This window comes from Myotis nattereri (assembly GCF_964212035.1).
Source record: "Myotis nattereri genome assembly, chromosome: 13".
NCBI lineage: Eukaryota > Metazoa > Chordata > Mammalia > Chiroptera > Vespertilionidae > Myotis > Myotis nattereri.
The window spans coordinates 18,499,581-18,505,618 of NC_138088.1; positions in this window are offsets into that span (position 1 = coordinate 18,499,581).

Consider the following 6,038-nt stretch of genomic DNA (forward strand, 5'->3'; position numbering starts at 1 on the left):
TGTAGGATGATTTCCCCCCAGGAATTTTGTACTAGTAATACTCGTTTTTTGAGATTTTTACCTTGCTTGCCCCAGGGTGTTAGATGGCAAGTGGGAATGAGTACTCCCAGGAATAGTATTGAATGGGGAAGTTGACTGTGGGGTTCAGGGCCCTCATCTCCTCTGGGTGCTACTTCTCTCTTAACTGGTTTCTTTCTGACAGCTGCCACTGGGCAACCTTGCAGGAGGTAAAGATGTCTTCTTTTGGATGTCAGAGATTTATAACTTAACGTTTTTAATACATTTCAAAAATACATCTTTATTGTTGAAAGTAGTACCGATGTCCCCTTTTCCCCTCCATTTTTAAAAGATAGGTTTTTATTGATTTTTAGAGAGAGAGGAAGAGAGAGGGAGAGAGACAAACATCCATGTGAGAGAACACTGATCAGCTGCCAGGGATTGAGCCCACAACCTGGGCACGTTCCTTGACCAGGAATCGAACCAGCAACATGAGCCACACCAGCCAGGGCTGCAGCCGGTTTCTGAGACACTGACTTCACCCAATTCCTGGAAAAGGAAGAGGGAAAATGAATTTCTCACTCCAATTATTACATAACGAAATACATGCAAGAGTAAGGCCTTCTTTCCCCCAGCTGCTGGCACCGGCTTCCCTCTGGCACCCGGCACCCGGGCGTTCCTCAGCCCCAGCTTCATCCGGAAGGTGGTCCAGTCTAATTAGCATATTATGCTTTTATTATTATAGATAGCTGTGTTGTTATGAACTCTGTTATGAAGAATAATTCTGATTTTTTTAAAGGGGGCATAATGAGTTACTCTGATGAAGTCCATATCCATGGTAGAGACATTTATTTCTGGGTGAGCTCCAGAGTTGGACATCGATGAGAATCCAGCTTCATGCCGACACAAAGCTTGTTCAGGTTTGCTCTTTCCTGGAGCGAAAGGGCACCTGATGCGCTGAGGCACCCTGAGTTGAGGAACCCCTCTCATAGTGACCGTGATGCTGTTAGAAATAAGGCGAGCCCCAAACCCGGATCCAGTGCACCCTCGGAGCCAGACAGCAGGCTGTGTCTTCACTCCTGCAGGAGGGCGTGCAGGCACAGAGCTGTCCGCTCATGGTTTTATGTTGAGGCAGGTCATCCATCCCTCACTCCTGATTGGTCAGAGCTTAGGCTCGCAGTCTTGCGTGATTGGCTAATTTAAAGGAAAAAGGGAGGGGCTGACCTTTGCTGTTTCAAAATGGCGGCCCCCAGGGGGGGCTCTAAGTCACGGCCAAAATGGCGGCCGCCTGAACGCCCTTCTTTGGCAGAAAAGACTGTTTTTCTCACAATGCCTTGGGATGCGGATGGTAGAGAAGGGCTGTTGGTAGCTTTTTCTGTTGTCTTTAATCAAATGTTCTTTTAAACAAATATAAAATAAGTTAACTTTGTGAAAAATCATCAAGCTATACCTACTTTCTACTTTTTAAAGTGTATGTTATAGTTTAAATATTTGTTAATAAATAAATTTCATCATTCAGAGGTTACTCCTCCCCGTACATTTAAGCACATATCATATTGTTAAGCCATTTTTCAGGATATGAGCGCGACGCTCTCACTTGTCATTTGTGATTAACTCACTCGGTCCTCACAGTGGCCGCTTCCGTCGGCAGTGCCATCCTCATTCACAAACCGCGGCTCACGGAGGTCAGGAACTCGCCAGAGGTCATACAGCTGTGCCAGAGGTCATACAGCTGTGCCAGAGGTCGTACAGCTGTGCCAGAGGTCGTACAGCTGTGCCAGAGGTCATACAGCTGTGCCGGCGGCGCTTGCAGTGTGGTCTGTGGGTTCCTGGGCGCCCCAGACCCTGCTGTGGGGGTGGGGTGAGGTCCGCCCTGTTTTCACAAACTAGAAAGGCGTGGTTTACCGTTCCCGTCCTCCCGGGGGTGTGCGTGGTCCCGAGGCTGCGCCCCGCGGCGTCACGGGGGTTGCGGGGTGCGTGTCTCCAGGGAGGCGCGGGCATAAATGCGCGGTTTGCTCTCCACTTACCATGCGTTGGAGAAGTCGCATGCCGAGCCGCACCGCTCGGCCTCACGTGCCCGTGGGAGAGAAGACTGCACAGAGGTGAGCGGTGAAAGGGGGCCGAGCTGCAGGGTGGCCCACCCGCCTGATGGCGTCCTTTGAAGAAGAGGCCCTTTGGACACCCGAACCTCAGGTCTGTGCCCAGAAGGCCGTCGCAGACCAGAAGGAGGCGCCTCCGTAACACCAGCCCTACCCACCCCTGAATCGGGCTTGTAGCCCTCGTACTGACAAAATAAACCTGCTGGGTAAGCCGCCCTGTCTGGCATTTTGTGTCGGCCCCGGCCCTGATACACCTGCTATAATGCAGAAGCCAACCTACCTGTCGTTTTTCGAGCAGGGCATGGAAGAGATTTGCAAAAATGTAAGACAATGACACTCTTCTCACTGATTTTTTTAGGGGAAGATACCGTTTTTCATCAAATATATTGTCTTGTTAATATGCAATGTGTTCCTTATTATTTTTAAATAAATTTTAAAAATTTTTTTTGTTTGAAAAAACAGATTTAATACTTTTAGAGCAGTTTTAGGTTCACAGAGGAAGGCTTAATTTTATTTTAAAGTGCAGCCAATTAGAGCCACATCTGTATCTCACAGAAACAAGAGTTCTTTGGGGGCCTCATGAGCTCTGAGTGCACAGGACCCCGGAGGCCATACAGGCTGAGAACTGCTGCGCGGCACGGTCCTTGCCTTCGGGGGATGATATTGCACGTGATCTGTAATGAGCTTTCCTCACCCCCAGGTAGGCGGTGGGTCACATCACTGTCATTAGATACACGTCCGTATCATTTATCTGTAATGGCTGCACAGCAGTCCATTGTGTACATGTTAACATGGTGATGGTCAGTGAGCTGGTGTCTGGGTTTGGCTATTGAAACAATTCTGGATGGGACAGATTGTGCATTTGTCTCTTATGCTTGTGAGGTCATCTAGGAATGGGATTAAATGGTTTTGAAGATGTGGTTAATTTAAGTTTTTTTATTTGGAGTGTAAGGTTTCTCCATTTTGTTTTTGTTAGGTCGGAGAGAGCCCAGGATCGGATACATGCAGACATGACAAGATAATGGACTTCCCCTGGAATTTCTCACAGATCAAGGTGCCAGACACAGATACAGGCTTCTTCTCCCTTAATCCACATACCTCCCCCCCCCCCCCCCCATTCCCTGCAGCAGAGAATTCCTCAGCTCATGTCCCCGCCCCTCACCCAACCGCAGTATAAAAAAAGCGCCCCCCTCCCTGTTGGCGTGAATCCACGTGCCCTGTCCTTGGGGTACGTGGGTCTCCCGGGGACGCAGAATAAACCTTTTCCTTTCCTTTCTTTTCTGATTCACTGGACTCTATTTCTTGCGCCGCCTCCTGAGCCACCTAAACCTAACAGTTTTACTCAATATGAAATACAAACAGAGCAATGCATAAAACATATGCACCCTTTGACAAACACACCCAGCAGCTTTTGGGCCCATTGGTTTGAAAGGCTGACCTGCTAGTAGTTGTCTCAGAAATTAGGAAAACTGTTTCTTCATTATAAGCTATTAGAGGCCCGGTGCATGAAACTCATACACTGGGGGGGGTGGGGATGGGGGGGGAAGTCCCCTCTCACTAGCCATGAGCCGGGCTTCTGTCTGAGCGGCACTCCCCCTGTGGGATTGGGCCGAAACCAGCTCTCTGACATCCCCTGAGGGGTCCTGGATTGCGAGAGGGCACAGGCCAGGCCAAGGGACCCCACATGTGCACAGTGGGGTGGGGGAGAGACACAGGAGGTTGGCCAACGGGGGGAGGGCTCTAGGGTGTGTCCAGCCCCTCTCCCTCAGTCCCCATCTGCAGGACCCCAGCAGGAAGCTAACCTACTGGTTGGAGTGTCTGCCCCCTGGTGGTCAGTGCACATCATAGCAAGCGGTAAGCAGCCTTAGCATATCATTAGCATATTACACTTTGATTGGTTGAACGGCCGACTGGTCAACTGGACACTTAGCATATTAGGCTTTTATTATAGAGGATAATTATTGCCCATTTTCTACAACCCTTTTACCTCTGGAAATCGACAACAGAAATGGCTTGGCTGTTGGTTTAACTAACCGTCTTTGACTGCTGGTGATTTGCTTTCAGCACAGGGCTGATATTGACCCAGCTTTCAGGTGCTGCCGAAGGCAAGTCCTATTGGAGGAGCTGCCCAGGATGTGGGAAACATTTTGACCTTCAAAGGTCTGGAAACAGCTATTGTCTTATTGATGGGCATCTTGTCAATGCCTTTCCACTCTCATTTTGGGAAACTTTGGTAATTGCCGACCAGGGACTTCATAAGATAGTGTTGGAATGGGAGCGCTGTGATCTCTAGGACCTACCTCCTCATTGCCTGGGAGATGTGACGAGCTTTGCTACAAGACTAGGATTGGATGTGGGAAAGGATGGCAACTTTTAGCACATCTTCAGAACTACGGGACATCATTGCTTTCTCTTCCCACCCTGAGGGAAGAACACATTTTTTAAATGCTCACTGTGCCCAGACATAGTGTGTAATTTTGCACAAGTTTCACAGCAATCTTCTGAGATAGATGGTATTATCATTAATTTATAAACAGAAAATAGGTTAGGTAATTTGTCCAGAACCCAGATTCCACCCCCCAGTCTACATGACAATAAACTGTTCTTCCTCTTCACACTGCTGCTATACAAACCAGCAAAGCTGCTTTATTTACTGGGATAAGAAGACATCAGTGGCCATGTCCTCATCGCAGCATCACCTCTAAGTCCCACTGCAGAGGACAAAGAAAACACGGAAAGGGAGCTATTGTTTAGTTTTCCCAAGGGAACCCCAGCCCACGCCATCGATGAATTCAGACTCAGAGTGACTGTGAACCTTATAAACTGTGTTTTTTCCTACTGATTAAGATCATGTTTTTCATTGCCTTTGATTTTTTTTTAAAGATCATACCAGCCAAGTTGTGTGTGTGTGTGTGTGTGTGTGTGTGTGTGTGTGTTTTAATAAAAACACAATCCAGGGCTTGGGTCCCAAATTTTCAGTGTTTTGTCCTGTTAGATTATCTGTTTCCTCTTCAATTTATTTATAATATAAACCTCACCTCATTTATGCTCTGATACTGGGACTGTGCCCAGCTTTCCCAGCTGCTATGTCAACACATTTCTACAGGCAACGATAAGGGCCACAAGTTTAACATGAACCTAAACACTTCAAACAAAACTAGCCCCCTCCCTTGCTCCCCTTCCCCAGTGGCTTATTAAAATCAACTCGAAGTCAAAACCATGCGCAAATGTGCTTCCTCCAGATTGGCAGCCTCGAGGCAGATGAATGGTCGGACATTTGCCTTTTGGGGTTGCCCTAAGAAGAGCTAACAAAAGGGGTGACAGCCTCAGACAGCTGCTTGGGGAGGAGGACATCTGCCTCTGCTTTGCCAGCCATTCAGTGCTCGGGTCTGGCCTTGAAAAGAGCTTGTGGGGCTGGGGAGCAATAGTTCGGAGGAGGCAGCCAGTTGTTATGCGGCTTTTGTCTCCAGGAAGCCACCCATTCCTGTAGGGCCCGAACGCGCAGGAAGCCAGCTGTCAGGGCTGTGGCTCAGCCCCCTGGGTGGGAGGCAAGAAAGAGAAAGTGTCTGTGGCCAAATTTCCGTTTAGACCCCTGGGCCCGGCCGGCTTTGTCACCGGAGAGTTTTGTCTTCTCGCACTTCCACATTCCCCAGGGGCCCCTCTTGCTCGCCCCCCTTGGGAAGGCAGCAGGGGCGCCTGTTTGGATCCTGGGTTTGCAGCTCCGAGTGCGGGGCTGGCTGGGCTCTGCGGCGGCTGCCTGTGTTGGGGCGCTCTGATCCAGCGCTCCCCTTGGAAATCTACCCCCTCCATTTTTTTTTTTTTTTTTTTGGACCAGGTATGATGATGTCAAACGTGATGCTGATGCCACAGTTACAGACACGGCCCCTGTTGGCGCAGCCTCTCTGACTCTCCTCCTCTCCGCGCCCAGCGCTGGCTTCTTCA